Genomic DNA, 21,702 nt, shown 5'->3' with positions numbered 1-21,702 from the left:
ACGTGATAAAGGGCTTTTGCAATCAAATAGAGCATTAAAATTTAGTTGGGTGAATTTTAGACTCAAAATCAATACTTTACCAATAATCAAGAGATGAATGAAAATGGAAACATTTTTTGATTGGCAAATAATAGATGACACCTATGACCTTCAATATTGATTAAGTGTTTTTAACTTGATACATAATTTAATAGTTTTCTACAAACTTGAGGTGAAAACAGTGTCCTGTACGAATATGAAATTGGACCAAATTGGAAGACATCCCGAATTATTTGACTTCATTCATTTGATTCAATCGAGCAAGTTTACAACTTTTTTACGAATGTTCGGTCAAGAAAAGCTTTTAGGACGAGATCAAAAATTATTCGAGATTTGTTCTCATGAAAATTTGAGGTTTTCTATCATCATCCTCCTAAAAACAATTGTGCTCATATGTGGCAATAATTTAAATCCTAGAGAAGTGCTTTTCATTGTAAAGTTTTAGACAAACCATCCGAGAGCAATTTTTCATGGCAAAGTACGAAGTAAAATGAACTCAATGTCTTTCGAATGAGCCATAGAATCACAAAGATATGAGTGAACAACTAGATATGTATATTTTTGGGGAGACCCTCAAACTTTAGCACGGGAGTGTATTTAGAAAGAGGCATATCCACTATTTGATTACTTTTATTTTGCTGCATAATAAATTATAGTCCAGTTAACTCCTATTGAAATCGTAGACAAAATAAGTTTTAAAAAATATTAGTTTCTTGCATCGTTGTTAGGAGTAGTATTTTAGTTTCTACATATAAAATTTCAAATAAACCTCAAAAGTCTTAGGGTCAGTTTTAGGTCCTCAATGGATTTCGTGGCCGTCCGGTTCGGTTAGTATCATCAGGCAGTTGGCACATCGTGTCATGAGGTATTGGTTCGATTCATGGTTCAGTCATTGAACATTGTTGTCAAAAATGTTTGGAAGTTGTCCTTTGGAGCATGGTTGTCCGCTTGTGCAGCTGAAGACTGGTATTTCAGAATTTGTCAGGGCTCACTTTTATCAGTTATAAACAAAAAAATTGTTGCAATTCGAACACAAGTCTACATGCTTTACATGAGTTCAACGGCTACTACTTACTTAGTACTTTGCAGTGATACGCATGAAAATTTTGCTTCCCTAATGGACGCATGTACGTATATTGGCTCCACTTTTGTACATTCATTTGATATCGTACAAGGTTTTATGACAATACAAACATCAAAAACAGAGTTTACCTTCTAATTAAGTACGTGTTGGAATTCACAGTTTAAAATATCATTCCATCAATATTCTTCAACGATGTATCAAGCAAAAATTTCAACAGAAGATCATGAACGTTTGATACATCTCCAAATCCCAGTTTTTACATCGAGTATACCGAACGGTCCAAGTTATTCTAAAACTTTCTAGAGCTCCTGATCCCTTTTCAGGCATTTAGTTGATCTTCCTCTTCTTCGATTTGAGTTTTCTAAAATGGAATGTATCAAATTCAGTATAGTGGAACTATATGTGAACTAACTATACAACTTCATCACTTCAAGACCAGTTGGTACTTTGTGTGTCAAGTTTCCAAGATTTCCTTATTCATTTTAATAATCCAATTCATCGTTCCCTAGATATTGCCTCTAGTAATCTTTTTAGTGAACGTTGCACCTTGAAACCCTGAGACATGAAACATGATTAATGCAGCGGTAGCATGACGCAAGCATGAACCACCTCGAACCCAACTAGTGTTCTTCTAGGCCTCGACTGCAAGTAACGACCCATTGTGTCTGCACCTCAACGTTTCGGCGGCATTCAGGGCCACTCTCGAGACAGTCTAACAAGACTGCGTCAAATCCGAATCGTTCATAATTTGTGTAATTTGCCAAGACGAGTCAACAAAAACAGATCATTCCATTTAGGTACTGTCTGCAAAGGCTCCAATATTTTCCCAACAAAAAAAAAGTCAAGGATCCGTCAGTAACGAGCCGTCTGCGATCAAAGCTCCAATCCAATCGACAGCGATTCTAGCATCCGTATGCCGGACTGTAGTGTTCAGATGGATGTGAACGTACACGACTAGAGGAGCAAAAAATCACGGAAATTCAGTTTCAGAGAACGGTTCAAAGTCACTTGTTGGAACACTGACAAAGTGGCATTCCGATTGTCATCAGCAGCACCGCTTTCCGCACGATGCCTTTGAATCGCCATGAACGTAACCTTGAAATCCGTCGGGGATGTATTGGTAAAGTTAATGTATACATAATTTTATTATTAGAAAAGTTGACAACGTGTTGGTTATAAAGTTCGATGCAAGAAACCCCAGACGGGGTGTATATAGAAGCTACCGAGCAACGTACAACTACAGTTGCACCGGCATTGAATCTTGCAACAACTTTATGAGCTGAGGGTTGGGGATACGATAGCTGGCCCCAAGTCTTTTGCATGGGGTTCGCCATTTTGAAATATTTGCAGTTGGCGTCATCTTCGTCAGGCTTCTGCACATGGTCTTGTGACGTCCTCTGTATTTCACGATGCGCGCAAAAGACCGAAGCAATCAAGCGCTGGCCTGCTGCGATGTGCTTTCAAATTGCACGTCAAGGTTACCGGGCAACAGGAAGTTTTGTGAATGCTTGGCAATCGGGTACCTTGGATGTATTTTGCTGTATTGTACATAACAAAAAAAACCCACAGATGAATAATTCATTAGGTTTGCTGGGAACCACTATCGAACATCGGTCCGTATTTGGCGCTGCGTGGATTGCACTGACGAAGGTTCGGTTGTTTCCAGCTGATGTCGGTCTACCCAACCCATGCCGAATAGCTTGATGGACTGAGCGAAACGCACAAAAGTGTGTGAGTGCGTATTTTTACGACGCACCCCCAGAGTTGGTCTCTCCACCGACCGTTCCTCGACCTTCCCCAACCATCACGTGGATGAACCATCATCATCATCATCGTCATCATGCGTCTGGTATAGCGGCCGTGGGCAGAGACTACGCGAAGTCGCGATACTGAACTGCTGCACGCACAAACACAGCCACTTACGCACTCGGTTCGCGACGCGTCGGTGAAGGCGATGCTGTTTGTCTGCGTCGCCGCGATTTTGGGGCGCGTGTTTAAGTGCGTGTGCAAATGTATGGATCGTTTTTTTATATTATCATACTTTTCGGGCTGTGTAGCGTTCGATTTCAAGGTTAGCCTACTATATGCTCCCCAAACGAATCTAGTTGTATATACACAGGCGATCCGGTTGGATGTCTGTAGGCTGCTCGGAAGACCAATATTGAAAAAAAAAAAAACCCGAGGCCGTTCCGACTGCTCGATTAGCCTGATGACTCTGATTCCAAGCACATTTTCCTCGTTGGAACCTAGACATAACATACTGTGTACGAGATGAATGCTGTTTTTTGTTATTGTGCACTTATTAGAACTAGTTACTGGTGAAGAATTGGTTGGTAGCCCTGCTTTAGTAGAACCGCAGTCGAGTGGATTCGGCCACGTTTCAGCATCGTGCATGCGCGAACAAACGGCAAACAAAATGGCGACTTCGCGAAACGCGAGTCACCGCAAAACCGTGCTTTGCGCGTTGATCGATGCAGTTGAACAGCTGGCCGACTGTCTGTGCAGAAATTGCCTTGGACGCGTCCGTTGTCGCTTTGTGCGCTTTGCGGTTCCCTCGTTCGCAATTTTGCACTAGCAATGAGATTCGCGATTTCTCGCGTTCATGGTTGCGGCTGCTCGGCAATTAGCGCTGCTGCGAATAGGTTTGCGAATCGTGCGATTTCTGTCGTACGACTGCAAAAGGGAAACCTCCTCGTCATTTTCGAATGATCTTGAAGCTTTGCTCTTGGGGTTGGGGCAATCGCAGCATGCCATAATTACAAAATGCATGGATAATTGATCGGATCATTCGATTGAGGACTCGGAAAAGTAAATTTATGTTGACCCGGTATTCGTGGTATGATACGTGACGCAATGCTGCAACCTATCTGTAATTCCACATTCAAATAAGTAAATATTGTAGGTTATAAAACAGCGTTCCTATTCTGTAGGTTATTATATAATTGTAAGAAAAGAAGCTACAGCATGGCGGTCTAAAATTATTGTAGTTAGTGTTTGAACTGTAACAACGTACAATTATTTTCTTTGATAACTTTGATTCAGAAAATTTGTTCAAATTTTTCAGAATAGTCCAATGAGCGGTGAATGGAGCATGAGCGGCGAATGGCGTCCTTTCGGTATACCAGTTAATATAATAACCCAGTTAACAAATTCATTTTCATAAATGAGACCGCAAGTCAATAAAGTTACGTTTATTCGGTGAAAATTGATTATATCAATTACCCGAATTCCGTTTATTCGCAGAAATATGAAGGCCATTTATGTACAGCTTAGAACTTATTTTATAATGATTTTGAATATAGAAAAATAATTGTGATCTCGCAGGAATAATGGAAAACCATCATAATTTGAAGATGAGAATGTATTTTGTACCATATTTGAACTAAATATGGTCAAACTACAATTTTGGTCTAGCACCTCCTGTCCCCCAGTTTCGGACAGCTTCATTTTATATATGATATATCTTTGTAATTTTGACACCGATGTCTTTAAAAATATAAACTTTTCATGGATTTTTTTGATCGTGGTATCAAAGATGCAATAAAAATAAGAAGAATAAAAATTCAGAACAACACGTGGAATGTGTTATAATTCATCATAAATTTGATGAACCACTTGCAAACTAAGTGAAACTAAAAAAAACTCACTCTTGTGAATGTTGCATAAATTGAATAGGCAGTTAAATACTTATCCTCAAGTAAAAACATTCAATGATATACAAATTTACAGAACTCGAAGCTTTTCCATATCGTGTGCATGTCAAAATTAAAATTTTCAAATTTATATATGCACGCTACGAAAATGATAATATCCATGGACCAATCACGGATTTCCATCAGGGAAGGGCAAACTATGAAAGACATCTTCCCTCTTTTTGCTTTCACGGTGAGCCAAGTGGACTCCAAAACACATAATTTAATTTGTTGACCATTCAATGCCTTAGAAAATTGTAGATCGAAAAAGTTAGAAAATTTCGATAGGTAGACTTCCTATTGACCATTAATTTTTTGCATGACGCTGGTGAAATCAGTCTTCGTGAATTCTTGGACAAACTGTATGAAATCCTTGTAATCGATTTCAATAAATGGCAAGACTTGCCATTTATTTAAATCGATTATAAGGATTTCATACAGTTTCTCCAAGAATTCACAAAGACTGATTTCACCAGCGTTTCATAAAGAAAAACTCTTGAATTTCTCCAGGCATTTCTCTTTCTTTAGCAAAAATTCCTTTAAAAAAACTCAGAAGAAAATCCCACATAATAATGTCTAGGGATTCCTTTAGAGATTTCTCCAATGTATTTTCTGGATTTTTTTTTCAAAAAATTCTTCCAAATTTCATCTAATTCTCTTCTTGAGATATCATCAAGAAATTTCTTTAGAAATTACTCCTGGTAGGTTTTTTGTGACTTTACCATAAACTTTCATTTAGGGTTCTTCCATCGATCTTTTTCCTGAGGAATTTTTCCTTGGGAAACCACAATGTTAATTTCTAGCCATACATTTTAGAGATGTAATAATTCAAAATCAAATTAATTTAAAGTATTTTGTCGGATGATTTCTTAGAAATATTTAAATTCTTCCTACCATTTTTCGGAGAACTTTTTAACAAATCCTTACAAAGGAGAGAGATATCAGAAGAGATTTCGTAGATTACGTTCTTGAAAAAACCGTCAAAGGAATCCCACACAAATTTCTGGAAAAAATTGTGCTTATATCGCCTCATGATATTTTTTATGCAATACCTAGAGTAATTTCTTGTTTTGAACAATCCAGGAATAAAGGTTAAAAATAAAACAAGCGAAATATTTGGAAATTTTAAACAAATAACAGTTATCGAATGTATTTCGTATTTTTTTTTTTTTTTTGAGGGAGCTGAAATAATAGTTTACGGAACAAGATGCAGAATTATGATTTTTACAGCACGAGTCGTAAATTTTAGGACAAGTGCTGTGAAAATCGAGTTCTGCAAAGAGTTACGTACAACAATTTTTGCAATTTCGTAGAAGACCACTTGAGGGTATCAGAAATTATATCGGATTGCATTCATCATTATTTTACAATTTCTAAAGAATGGTTGTGTAATGATTTATTACGCAACTCAAAACAGTTGCGTAATGAGAAAGCGTAGCGTAATGAATCATTACACTCGGCAAGCCTCGTTGGATAAATGTACGACTCGTGCTGTTAAAATCATCCTTCTGCAACTTGCTGCTTTAACAACTTTAACTTAAGTATGGGTGAATTTTAGTACAGTGAAACCTCCATGAGTCGATATTGAAGGGACCATTGACTCATGGAAATATCGAGTCATGGAACAGCAATACTTTGGAAAGCTGCTTCTAGGGACCATCATAGTAACCATGAAATTTTGTTTTAGTATAGTTCCATGAGTCGATATCGAGTCATGGAACATCGACTCATGGAGGTATCACTGTATAAGAACAAACAACTATTTTAGCAAAAACACTTCAAAAAATCCCTAGAGCAAATTTTTTTTAAACTCTTCCTAAGGGATTACGAAGAGATTTTCCTAGTACAATTCCTAATCGAATACTTGAGAAAATCTCAAAATATTTCTGTTGGAATTCTTTGATAATCTTAATAATTTTTAATGGAATTGTTCGGATTGGTGTAAAGTCTTTAAAAAATTCAGAAACAGAATTTGTAAAATTTTTGTTCAAATCTCTGACAAGAATAAATGAAACAAATTCGTTGAAAAATACACAAAAGAATAAATCATAAATAAAAAAATAAAGAAATCCATATAATTTCTCACTTTGTTCTTTGCTAGAAGTTTTGAAGCAATAATTGAAGGATCTCCTTTTGCTTAGAAGATTTTTTGACAGGATTCTAAAGATGCATACATACAATAAAAACGCACACAATTTTTCATAAGTTATTTTAAAAGTAATAACTAATATTTTTCAGAGAAAACTATTAAATTTATAAGCTTTATTTATTTGATGTTTTTAATTTAACAATAATTTACAGTTTTGAATTTTGCTCATTTGTTTCTGCCTAGTTTACTTAACAAAATCCCAGAAATTCAGACTTGATTCTAGGAAATTGGACTTTGGGAAACATTTTGAGCACAAAACTAATCTAAATTATTGGAAGATTCCCAACAGAATCAGGAGAGGTTTCTCAACAGTGTCATGAGAAAATTCTGAGCTAAATCATGAGCTGAAAATTTTATAAGTAGTATTATGACAAGACTCCGGCTAAAATTTTGTGAACTTTTAAGCGTTTTCACATTATTCGAAAACTTTTATTTAGACCAGAATTCTGTTAGGACTCTGATTAGAGGTAAATTTAAAGACAACATTTATTTCGATCAGAATTCAAATAGTTAAAGCAATTTTAAGTAGGAATAGAATCATTTGGCAAGAAAAAGTACGAATTTATGTTAACTTATTGACTAAACTCCTGCGTGAATCCTGTTGAAATCTCAATAAGAGTGTTTTTGGTCTATGAAAAAAGGCCATTAAGCAATTCTCGCTGAAACCAGGCCGCCATCGGCACCTATCGTTAGAATTCCAAATTTATGTCACTGATCGCTAGTTTTCGATAAAACTTAAGGGTGGTCCTTTCGGTTTTCTCAAATTGGTGGACCCCTCATACGCCAGCTAGCTAAACAGTATGCGAAAAAGCTCATTTTTTGATAAATGTTGGGTATTTCTTCACGTGATATGTCTCATATTTCCCTTGGAACACATAGTACCCAGACAACCAAAATGTACGCATAACGAAATCACCTGGAGGCTTTGTACGTGCAAAATTTCACTTATAAGATGTCGCGAAAAGGCCTTCTACGTACAAAAGTGGAAGCGATATGCGTGCATATATTATGTGATGATTAATAACATACAATGCGAGTGTATAAATATTCTTCCGAACTAACCTGTTATCTTATGCGACTTAACTTATGATAACAAATGTTGATTTGACAGCTGCTACGAATTGATTCGACTTACTTTGTACAAGTGTATGGGACGAAACAAAATGTACAAATGAACTCAGAAAAAAAGTGTTTTATGCAAGGAAACTCATCAATTTGCCGAGTTTATCCACGGTGCTTTGCGGGTTTGATGTAATTAGTATGAATAAACGAGTTTTAACGTGAACTTTCATGCGATTTCTGGTTGTCTGGGTAAACCTTATGGTATCATATTGAGAAAGGATATAGCTTTCATTGAAAGTTAAAAAAATATCTGGCGCCATTTTGAATTTGGCCGCCATCTTGAATTTTGTTAGAAAAATCGTTTTTTCACCATTAGCGCACCGCTAGTTTTAAATTCTGAGATCACCATCAGAAAGCTGAGGAAAAATTGCGTAAGATAGGCTACATAAACTAGGTGAGCAATGGTATTTACCCTATGAAATGAACGATTTTCTAAATCATGTTCTACGATTTTGACGTATATGGCGAGTGCAATCAATGCAAACATAATTTTTTGTACAACAAAGAAACAAGTTTTAAATCGTTGGTGTATTTTTCGAAGCAGATGAAGAATAGGAGTATTATTTTGAGTAAAAAAATCTGTCGGCCATCTTGGATTTCGACGCCATCTTGATTTTAAGTAGTAGAATGAATTTTTCACTTTGATAGCACTCAACATGTTGAATTTAGAGGCTACTTATAAAACCAAGGTTACGTATACTCTTCTTATTATTATTCTTTATTTTCCTGACGTTACGTCCCTACCGGAAACGAGCCTGATACTCAGCTTAATTAGTTATAAATACAGTTTATTAAATAGGAATTTTCTTTTATTATGCGATTTTCAATAACAGAATAATTGTTCGACATATCTTTGAATTCAGTAATATTGAATAAATAAATTTAATGAATTAAAACCGTCCAAAAACATTGATTGAAATGAACAAAAATTTGTTTTACCATTTGCATTTTTGTCATTGAATAAAGTTTATAAATTGCGCGTTGGGACATTAGTAAATCTTGTGGTAATATCTGTAGTTTTAATGTAAAACATTGCCAAGTGCATTAATTTAGAATGGAAATCTTAAGTTTTTGAGCATAGAAAGTCGTTGATTTTCTGAGCCATAAAGTATCGTTTTTACTACCGCCCAACATACATGTGAAAAATACCAAATTGAAAGATAAAAAGCAGGCGTTGTTCAAGTGTGGACGTAATGCCGAAACGCAGGTATATATTGAGGTTAGAGAATTCGGCGGCCATCTAAGATTTCGACACCGTCTTGGATTTCAGCAGTTGATTGAATTTTTTACCATCTCAGCGCTCATCATGTTGAATTATGAGGCTTCCGTTAAAAAAAAAACAATCAGATTCTTTATATCTTATCTTATATCAGCTGTTTAACTGATTGTTCATTTCTACCAATGGTTTCAGAGCAAATAAATGGAAGAATTTGTGTTATTTTTCAATTCGAAGATATGCAGAACAATCATTCAGGTAGCAAATAAGCGTTAAAAAATCCTACTCGATAATTTATTTTGGAAGCTGAGGGGCTGGCTCTGTTCCAGTAGGGACGTAACGTCAGGAAAAAGAAGAACAACAAGAAGAGTAAGTGTAACGGTAGCATTGAAATTCAACATCTTGAGTGCTATCAAGGTGAAAACTCATTCTCCTAATTACAACCAAGATGGCGTCAAAATCCAAGATGGCCGCCAGATTTTTTCACTCAAAATAATACTCCCATTCTTCATCTGACTCGAATAAAACACCAACGATTGAAAACTTGTTTCTTTGTTGTACAAAAAATGATGTTTGCATTGATTGCACTCGCCATATACGTCAAAATCGTAGAACATGATTTAGAAAATCGTTCATTTCATAGGGTAAATACCATTGCTCACCTAGTTTATGTAGCCTATCTTACGCAATTTTTCCTCAGCTTTCTGATGGTGATCTCAGAATTCAAAACTAGCGGTGCGCTAATGGTGAAAAAACGACTTTTCTAACAAAATTTAAGATGGCGGCCAAATTCAAAATGGCCGCCAAATTTTGTTTAACTTCAAATGAAAGGTATATCTTTTCTCTATACGATGCTACTAAGTTTACTATGTGTTCCAAGGGAAATATGAGACATATCACATGAAGAAATACCCAACATTTATCAAAAAATGAGCTTTTTCGCAAACTGTTTAGCTAGCTGGCGTACGAGGGGACCACCAATTTGAGAAAACCGAAAGGACCACCCTTAAGTTTTATCGAAATCTAGCGATCAGTGACATAAAATTGGAATTCTAACGATGGGTGCCGATGGCGGCCTGGTTTCAGCGAGAATTGCTCATTAGTAAGTTTTTCATATAATTTTCTTGAGTAATTATTTTGTGAATGCTCATCCGTTTATAGTATTCTTATAGTTTACATTATTTGAATCACGCTCAATCACAATACTCCCCATACCGATACCACCAAAAAATTGTATTTGGAAGCTGGTTGCGCTAATCCCAACAGAAAAGCGGACTGTTTCCCCTTTATTTTGAATTTCCATTTAACAATATATAGTATTTCAAGTGCAAATTTCAATATTTTTGGGTATCTCTACAATTTTCTAGAGCGCTTGGTGATGCGGGACAGGTTGTTTCTTCCGGGTTTGAACAACCTCTTGTTACTTTACTATAATGTATAATATAATTGATAAATGGAGAAGTTCGAAAAAAGAACTGCATCAAAATTGTTCCTTTTTCCCATTTTTCACAATATTATTCCCCATTTCTTGGGCAGTGAAATCCCTGGAAAATTGGAAATTATACAGGAAGTAAAGCAATTTTTTCAAGACCTTACGACGCATTGTTGAAAGTGTTGATAGTTTTGATGTAAAACAGGGTGTGGCATATATTTTCAAATGTTCCCGAATCCGAAAATTCGTGTCCCTTTCTGAATTCAAATCACATAAAAATAGAAACCTCAATATTTTTTCCAAAAACATTTAGAGGTGGCGCAAGCGTCTTTTTTGGTGAATTTTTAGGTTATGGGAAATGACCTTCAGTGATGTATACATAATTTTGATATGTTTTAATCAATTTCAAAACTTTGGACTTTATAAATATTCATCCAATTCCAAATCTTTCAACATACTTTTGAACTCAATTCTGTTGTTTTCCAACTGTGTTTACAACTCACTTCTCAAAAAAAAATCAAATTTGACCAAGCCATTCAACAAAAAATGCACAAAAACATGATTATTTAACGATATATTTAAAGCTGAAATTGTTTTTCTCACTGAAACTTTCGGAAAGGTCATTGCAACAATTTTGAAATAATCTTGTAACAACAATATTTTTGCATGTGTTTAAAAATATATGCACATCTCAACTCGAATTCAAAACGAGATTCTTTATAAGCTTCAGTATCACAGTAAAACATGTAATTTCCGGTGGAAAAACTTGAACAATCTGAAAAATAGTAAGAAAGAAGTTTTGGATAACTAAGTCAAAAACATTTGGAATCGGTTGAATTTTCATGAATTTACAATCAAACAAAGATCATTTTTTCAGTGAAATGAGCAATAATTTGGAGAAAACTACTTTTACCTAAGACAAGTTTTGATTTAAGACAAGTTTGACGTTCTATAAACTTTCCATATATTTAATTTTAAAGAAAATTGTGTTAGCGAAGAGTAAAAACAGAAACTATGAGGCGAGTAGTAAGAACAAAAGCATTTGACAAAGCTCCGCGGAACTCCGTGGAGTACGATCTCAAAACCGCTGAGAATTTCATCAAGGATAAGCATGAGCATCTGCAAGAACAGCTGTACTTACTCAGGGAATCAATAGATGCTACTCAGCATCAAAAGCATCTTCAATGTGTAAAAACTGGTGCTCTCATTTTTATAACAAGCAAATAAGTATACAATCCATTATTAGTTTTTGAAAATGTCTTCGATTTCGATCTACATTAAGTCCAAAACATTTTAACAGAATACTGGAACGTCTTAAATAAGTGTTGATTTTCCTACAGTTGCAACAAATGAAACTGAAAGATCTACATTCACTGGGGATTTCAATCTTGGTGTCCTCCAAAGTTCCAATTAAGAATAATCAATCATGGAAATTAATCGCCATACTATTCCATTAATGCATTAAAATCCAAACCATCTCAAGATGGATACTTCAGCTGTGCCCAGCATAAAATTTCCGTCCTCCCTTTGGATATAATGTGTAGTTTGTCGCGTCGATCGTAGTTTACAGGGCGCAAACGGGCAAACGGACCTGAGAACAAACGATATAAAATTTAAATTCAAGGTCCCGGCTAGTTCTATTCGCATCATTCCATTCGACGAGACCTGTCCACTCAAACGTAAATAAACCTACACACTTCTACTCATTGGAAGTCCATCTTTGAGAAGTTCTGAAACCAGTGGTTCTCAATCTATCTGATCTGGCGGGTCACCTCGATGCTTTAAAAAAAATACAATTTTGTATTTGAAGTGAGAACTCTGACATTTCATAGGATTTATTTAAATTATTTTCGTGATTTCGGAAGCTCCGAAGAAGTTTTGGGATTCAGAGCGCCACTCTGAAATTCCCGTAGGAATTTTTGTATTCTGGCAGTTGATCTTGGAATTGGAGGTACTCGTTAGAAAGTCTGGAATTCCAGGGGGTTTTGGGATTCAGATATTAATGCATAGGGTTCCAGAAATCTTTGAAACGCTGATCGAAATCTTTGATTTTTCATAGAGATTTTTTTTATATTTCTACCAGAACTTCAGGAGTACCGTAAAATCGGGTGTAATTGATCAGAAGGGTGAAATTGATCATCGTATAGCACGATTTTATTTATTCGTAATGGAGCACAAATATCAATGTAAGTTGCAGTAAATGAACGTTGTTTGTCGTAACTATTGTCAAGTTGTGTGTAACTATTGTCAAATTGTGTGTTGAAGTTTTTTGCGTTAAAGAATGTTTATTACTATGAAAATAATGTAAAATTTCAAAATCATGCGCGGTGCAGTATTGATAAACACCTTCGAACTTCTATTTCTAAGTAAGGATTTGAACATGGTATAAACCTGAAAGTTTGTGAGGATGCTTGAGATATATCCCCAGACCAGATTTCATCACCAAAACTCGTACCAATTAGCTCATATGGTTGAAATAATTGAATTTCTGTTAGATATCATTGAATTCCTTAGGAAATTGCATACATTTAGGAGTTTTCCACGTAATTCTTGAAATTTAACTGTTCGTTATTTATATAAATATTGCATTGTTAAGAATTTGACAAGCATATTCGGATTCAGGGAGCTCAAATTTATCATGTAGAGTTGTTTTGAAAACTAAAAATAATGGCATTGATAAGTGATCAATTTCACCCCGAAATGAGATCCCCTGATTTTTTATTTTCGAGATATTTGTTGACCTTAAGAAAGCATTTGTTAGAAAATTTCGGTACATGAGTCGATGAGGCTCACCTTCGTACTTGTTTTCCTGCATTTAGTTGTTTGGCATTGTTAACATTATAGTAAACAGACTAGAAAATACGTGAAAAATGATCAATTTCACCCGAAATTACGGTACAAGGGAAATATAAAAAATACCACCGAAATACCTAGAATCACATATTTATCATCGGAAATCAAAATTATGGTATTAAAAATCAGCAGATTTCTTGTTAGCTCCGAATCCAATTTGAATCTCAAGAACCATATGCTAGAAATATTATTACAGCCTGTTTGGTTGCTATAATCTTTGGTTGCTCCACATGGAATCCAAATCCAACTAAGCTTCCAAAATATGCACAGGCTGTGGCTAAGACGGACAGTTCTCTGCTAAACTCTTTCGAATATGAGTAAATACGTACTAAATGTTCAAAACATCTTTTTATTCATACCAACACAGTAGTTAACTCTGTTGACTATGTTATAAAGTAGATGCTACATGTAGTAAAGTTGCAGTGACATTCAAAATCCGACCGCGGATCGTATGAAACCCTTTCAAGGGCCGCAGTTTGGTGATCACTGTTCTACGCGAATAAAACTTGCCGCTGGGGTTGTGAAGGGGTGGAGGACAGAGGTCGAACGAAACAAGCGCGGCTACTTTGCGCGAATAGGCCTACTAGCTGTGGATAGTAAATTTGATAATTTATAAGCCCTTCACATAGCGTGTCCGAAAATGTTGCCCCACAGGTTTAGCCAAATCGACGCACTGCTGCGGCGGTGCGTGTCCTACAGTCCCATTTTGTGACCGGAGATGTCTTCGGAGTGATAGGCTAGAGGACCTGGGGTAAGCGGGGAAGACTAACTCTGAACAAGTTCTTCATCAAGTAGGAAGCTATTCGCGCAAGCTTGCGTCTCTCCTGAAGCGTTGAGCGAATTCTGTGCCAGGCACTCATTTACTTTGATGCGTGCGGTGGGTAGTAGATCCAACCCTTGCAAGGTTTATTTTATGTAGTCGCTGTAAGTGTTGACTGACTGGCATACAAAGTTGTTTTTAGAGTGTGCATGGAAGCGTCAAATTTTACTTGATAAATCAATATTGTGGTTTTTGCTATTCTGCACACTTGGAAGAACAATTTTTGTCAAATTTATATAAATATTCTCGTACACTACAAAATAAACTCAAATCTTGTTTTACGAAGTATTTTATAACGTGTATTCAAATAACGTAATTTTTTACGAAGTTTTTAAATTTATTTAATGGTATCTATAAGGAATCCTTATTAAGGATGATACTGTTTCCAGATATAAATGTGATTTTCAATTGTTGCGAGAGGCATTGCATATCATTTCGGAGCGAATTTTACAACAGAAACACAACAATTAATGGTCTTCAATTAGCTAAAAAGCTAAAAAGTATATTTGTTATTGAAAATCATTTATTTAGTTAACATCTGAACAGATAACACTGAATCAACAATTTTACGTCACAATTCTCGGTTCATGGCCGCATTTCTTCATTCTCGGTTCATCACGCTTTCCAAATCGTTGTGTACTTGATTCCCCACCTAATTTGCTGTGCTCCACGTCTTCTTGTACCATCCAGATCCGAAGTGAACATCATCTTTGGCATTCTTGCAACATGCCCATCGTATCCTTCCAGCTTTGGCCACCTTCTGGATATTGGGTTCGCCGTAGAGTTGTGCGAGTTTGTGGTTCATCCTTGGCCATCGCATATCGTCGCATATCGCATATTGTCCAAATACCCAATGTTCGAAGAATCCAAGTCCTTGCAGGCCTTCTTCGAGCAACGTTCACGTTTCATGCCCATGGAGGACTACCGGTGTTATAAGGGTCTTGTACATGGTACATTTAGTGCGGGGGTGAATCTTTTTTATTTACAGCTTCTTGTGGACGCCATAGTAGGCCCGACTTCCACTGATGATGCACCTTCGTATTTCACGGCTAACGTTATTTTTAGCCATTAGCAAGGGTCCAAGGTAGATGAACTCGTCGACCACCTCGAACGTATCCCCGTCTATCGTAACACTGCTACCTAGGCGAGCCCTGTCGCGCTTGGTCCCACCAGCTTGCATGTACTTTGTCTTGGACGCATTCACCATCAGTCCAACTTTCGCTGCCTCGCGTTTCAGGCGGGTGTACAGGTCTGCTACCTTTTCAAATGTTCGGCCGACAATGTCCATATCATCAGCAAAGCAAACAAATTGACTGGATCTCGTAATCGTACTCGGGTTGTTAAGCCCGGCTCTCCACATAACATCTTCTAGCGCAATATTGAACAACAGGCACGAAAGTCCATCACCTTGTCGTAGTGTCCGGCGGGATCCAAACAAATTGGAATCTTCGCCTGAAACCTTCACCTTCACACCATCTATCGTCGTTCTTATCAGTCTCGTGAGCTTCCTAAGAAACCTGTTATCGTCCATAATTTTCTATAGCTCTACGCGGTCGATACTATCGTAGGCCACCTTGAAATCGATGAAAAGGTGATGCTTTGGGACCTGATATTCGCGACATTTTTGAAGTATTTGCCGTACAGTAAAGATCTGGTCCGTTGTCGATCGGCCGTTAACGAAACCGGCTTGAAAACTTCTCACGAACTCGTTTACTACAGGTGACAGACGACGGAAGATGATCTGGGATAATACTTTGTAGCCGTATTCAGAATGGTGATCGCTCGGAAATTCTCACAATCTAACTTGTCGCCTTACTTGTAAATGGGCCAAATTTGCCCTTCCTTCCACTCCTTCGGTACCTGTTTTGTTTCCCAAATTGTGCTTCTCAGCCGGTGCAGACAAATGGCCAGCGTCTTCGGTTCTATCTTTATGAGTTCAGCTCCTATAGCATCCTTACCAGCAGCTTAATTGTTCTTGAGCTGGTGAATGGCATCGTTAACCTCCCTCAAAGTGAGGGCTGGTTGGTTTCCATCGCCCGCAGTACTTAAGAAGGCATTTCCTCCGTTGTCCCGTTCTTCATTGCCTGTGCTATCAGCATCATTCAGATGTTCGTCGAAGTACTGCTTCCACCTTTTGATCACCTCACGCTCGTCCGTCAAAATTCTCACATCCTTATCCCTGCATATCTCGGCATGCGGCACTAAGCTGTTGCGGGACGCGTTGAGCTTCTGATAGAACTAAGTGTTTATTGGGACCTGCAAAGCTGTTCCATCTCCTCGCACTCCGTCTCCTCCAGGCGGCTTTTTTTCTCCCGAAAGAGGCGGGTCTGCTGTTGCCGTTTCCGTTTATAGCGTTCCACGTTCTGCCGGCTCCCTTGCTGCAGCATGACCGCCCGCGCTGCATTCTTCTCCTCCAGAATCAGCCTACATTCCTCGTCGAACCAATCGTTCCGTCGACTCCGTTCCACGTACCCAACGTAGCTCTGAGCTGCATTGTTGATGGCTGTTTTCACTGTTCTCCAGCAATCCTCAAGAGGGGCTTCATCCAGCTCATCCTCTTCCGGTAATGCAGTCTCGAGGTGCTGCGCGAACGCAGTTGCGACATCCGGTTGCTTAAGCCGCTCTAGGTCATACCGGGCGGCCGTCGGTACCGTACGTTGTTGACGACGGAGAGTTTTAGGCACAGTTTTACCATTACCAGGTAGTGGTCAGAGTCGAAGTAAGCGACACGATAGGTCCTCACGTCGATAATGTCGGAAATCATCCATCAAAACTTGGTCGATTTGTCATTCTGTCTGCTGTGGTGATCTCCACGTGTATCGGTATGGAAGGCTGTGCTGGTAGTAGGTGCTACGAATGGCCATATTCTTGGAGGCGGTGAAATCAAGTAGTCGTGGGCCGTTTTCGTTCGTCAGCCGGTGGGCGCTGAACTTTCCAATAGTCGGTCTGAATTCCTCCTCCAGGCCAACCTGAGCGTTTAGATCTCCTATGATGATTTTGACGTCGTGGCTTGGGCAGCTGTCGTACTCGCGTTCGAGCTGCGCGTAAAAAGCGTCTTTATCACCATCAATGCTTCCGGAGTGAGGGCTGTGCACGTTTATTATGCTGAAGTTTAAGAACCGGCCTTTGAGCCTCAACTTGGACATTCTATCATTGATCGACCACCACGCGATCACGCGCCTCTGCATATCACCCATCACTATAATAGCTGTTCCCAGCTCGTGTGTGTTGCCGCATCTCTGGTAGATGGTATGGTTACCTCTAAACGTTCGCACCATTGATCCCTTCCAACACACTTCAAGCAGCGCTACGATGCCGAATCCGCGGTCCTTCAGCACGTCGATGAACATGCGTGTGCTCCCGATGAAGTTGAGAGATTTACAGTTACACGTACCAACTTCTAATCGCTAGTATCTTTACATCGCTGTGGTCTTCGCCGATTGTCCCGGTTCGTATTATCTCGTTGATTATTCGTTGCTTGATTTTTTACGGCTGGCTTGCAGGGACTGACACCAACCCCCTAGATTTCCGGAGGACCATTCCCCCTAAATGTTCGGAGGACCATAGTGCGCAGTTTAGCTTAGAGTCCTTCTCTGGCACTCGGACGATGATCAGCCGCCCATGACATGGGGAACAGACGCTGTTGTAAGCCGCTTCTAACATGGAGAACAGACGCTCCAGGTTTGCAGGAATGTACGACGTTTCCCAGAATGACGTACCCCAGAATTACATTTCCCAAAACGCCATTTCCCAGATTGGGATATTCCTCAGAAAAAAAATTACAAGAGATTTTTGGGCTGTTAAAATCCAGGTTAATGATTAATAGTAAATAGTGAACTCATTTAACTGAAATATTCGCGGAAAACCAAATTATAGTTTTCAAAGGTAAAACAATGTAAGGTACACCGGGGCAAGTTGAAACGGGTGGGGCAAGATGAAATGCGAAGTTTTGAATATGATGCCAATATTTTTTATCAGATTTTTCTTCCCCAAAAGTTTGTTCCATCTTTTAACTTATTTTTGCTGCAGTCAAATTTCGCAACATTATAAAAAATCAATATGATACCTTGCCATTTCATCTTACCCCAGCCGTTTCAACTTGGCCCGGTGTACCTTAGGTTTTTTTTCGACAGCACTTCCGACTAGTTGCAGTCTTTCATTTATTAATTAGAAATCTTTTAATCGAGAGTTCAATAAATTAATCAAATACAGCGCCATCAATGGTCGGAAATATAATTAGAACTGTTTGTACGACTTTTATATATTTTGACGATTGTCTCCTTACAAATTTCAAGCTCGTTTTGCCCCTTTTTAGAATTGATGGATTCTGTTCAAATTTTTACAGTACAGTTTATTGTAGTCTGACTAATGTTGGCTACCCTAGTGTATACAGACTACGATATTTTGTAGCTATTAAGTTTTGCTTTCAAAGGAAATTATTAGAGATAAGAGAAATTTTCTAGTGTTATTGTAATTCATTAAACTACATAATTACGAAGACAATAAACCTAGGAAGATCAGCATACGTTCAGAAGGATATGCTATGAAAGCAAAAATATTACACATTCCATCAATTTATTTTGTGCACATAAAGAATATTACACTAATATAAATCACTCTTTGGGAATACAACTAGAAAGAACAGCCAATTTTAAAAGAAAAAAGAATAACTAAGAAAACAAAAATAATCCTATAGCTTGGGTCAAGTTTGATCATAAAACATAGTAAGAGCAGCTTGTTTTGAACGGTTGTACTACTTTTCTCCGAATGTCGGTTCCCCGAAATTCGTTTCCACGATCGCCAGTGCCCATAATGCCAGTGCCCCGAACATCCTGTTTCTCCGAATAGCTTAGTTCCGAGAAAATTTTTTAGCTCTTATAACTGTCATAACTTTATGTGTTTCAAGGTAGTGAACGAACCGGTCAGGATATGCACCCTTCTTTACTTGATTTGCGATTCTTTCGACTTTCACCATCATCGGCATTTTTGGAAAAATTTATTTACATACTTAGTCGATTATAACCTGAATTATCTTCGTCGAGAATAATCTAAATTAACTTCTTCTTTTAATTGCTTATCATTCTTTCTAGTTCAGCACCCAGTCCATAAAGACTATTCTTGTACCTGTTTGAACTGCATCACTTTTCGAGGAAACGAGTCATTCGGGGAAATGGGTCATTCGGTAGCTGGCATTCGGGGAAATTATATTCAAAGAAATGACAGTAGCACATTCATGTTAAGCAGACATGTAAAATTGCTAAACATTATTTTCCCCTTAAGATTTCGGATGGTGAATCACGTACACATTTATTTTGGATTTTCAAACCCCCATCTTTCGTCTTTTGTTCGTACAAACATTTTGAAATTTGTATGGGCCGTGGTCTTTGGTCAAACTATGCACCCCCATAGATGACCAAGTAGCTTATGGACGGCCCCTCAGATGGTTTACCTGAGAAAAGGGAAGCAAACACTCGCCTTTTAAAATGGTTATTTTTGATTTGATTTGCTTAAGATCCATAATAACAATTTTGACAAAATAATATTTTGAGTGAATTGACGCCTGTGTCCGGGATTCGAAGTTTCTGGGAATTGGAATCAATTCAGTAGGTACATTTTTTTAACGACAAGAAAAAAGCTGAAAACGAAATTTATTTTTTCCACTCTTTTAAAACGTATGAAAATGATTCTGGGGAATGTGCTATTCTGGGAAATGTCCTACAGTTGGTTTGCAGAATCAAAAGCAAAAGCAAACCCCTCCCCCTTCCCTGCCCTGTTATCCTAACCAATGGACGGGACGATCACTACAGGAGATGCAGTTTGTAACAAACGATCAAGTTGTTAACAAGGCAGACGTCATGGCGACATTTGTTATGATAAAAATGATTCTCGATCACACTGCAGGGCTGGTAGTATTTAAGTGCTTTGAATATAGGAACTTTTGAGACATCTAGCTTGGAGAAAGAGACAAAGAAGAGACCAGACAGGAAACAGAACGAGACCGAAAATGGACCACACAGGAAACTGCAAAACAAAACGTAACCTAATAGAAACCAGAAGATAAGGGGCCGTCCATAAATTACGTTGGGGTTTATGGGGGGAGAGGGGGTTTGAGATGTCTATCGCTCCATAATATTTATTCTTTATTTTCATACAAAATAAAAAAAAAACTTGTCATGGGGGGAGGGGAGTATAAAATTACCTCACTTAAGAGTTTGATTCTTCATCATAGAACACCAGACATTCCTCTTATTCTTGTCATTCCTCGTGGCTTTAGGCCATTTTTTCATGTTTTCCTTTAGGAATTCCGTAAGAGTTTTGGTATTTTCCAGAGATTCGGTATAAGAATTAGAAGCCGTCCATAAATGACGTAGCATATTATCACTGATTTTTTACACCTCTTCCCCCCTAGTAACATTTAGTCACAAATGCTTACACCCCCCTTGGAAAATACCTAGCATATCAAGCAAACCCCCCCCCCCCCTATACATTTTTTTATTTGTTTTCCTCAGCGATTGGGCTAAAACGAACCACAAAAATCCAGGAATTCGAAACAAAGTTTGATAATAATTTCTGACTGAAACTACAGGATAATCTGACGAATGATAGTTTGATATACCCAACCCGGGAGCATCATGACAGCTGCAGTACAATGTCAGTGTACCGAAAAATTTTCGTCCGTGGTCGTGTCAAACTCATTGAAATCATGGCGTGTGCTCGAAATAGGGCGCAATCAGAATGATGCTTAATGGACATATTTTTTTTTTACTTTTGTTTGGAATTTGGAAAAGGTTTTGTGCGGTCCTCGGGAAAATTTTGTACGACTCACAAGCGGGGTTTCAATAGTGGTGTGATGTGGTCCGCACAAATACATGCTGTAAGTTGCTTGAAATATGTAGCCGATCCTTTGCTTTCGAAATCATGTGTTGACCGCTTGGGAATTCGAAAGGAGTCAAATTTGTCTGCGTTTCTCCTTGCTGGGGATTGTAAAATATTACGTAACGAAACAGGGAGATGAAGGGGGTCTTTCGTAATGTTACGGTCCATATAAAACAAAATTTTATACAAAATCTGTTACTTGGCGGAGGGAGGGTGCTCAGAATTGGTCAATTCTTCGTTATGTTATATTTAAATAATTCTTTAGATATATATGATGATCAGTAATTTACGTTACACTTTTTTTCAATTTATGGAAGGGATTTTCTTTTGCAAAAGTGAAGTGAAGTGTTAAAGTTCAATTAGTAGTTTTTTTGAAAACCAATTTGAGTTCATATCCAGCCTTTTATTCGCAGCACTTT

This window comes from Aedes aegypti, chromosome 2, assembly GCF_002204515.2.
Source record: "Aedes aegypti strain LVP_AGWG chromosome 2, AaegL5.0 Primary Assembly, whole genome shotgun sequence".
Lineage (NCBI taxonomy): Eukaryota > Metazoa > Arthropoda > Insecta > Diptera > Culicidae > Aedes > Aedes aegypti.
The sequence above is the reverse complement of the archived record's forward strand: the minus strand, read 5'-3'. Positions refer to the sequence as shown.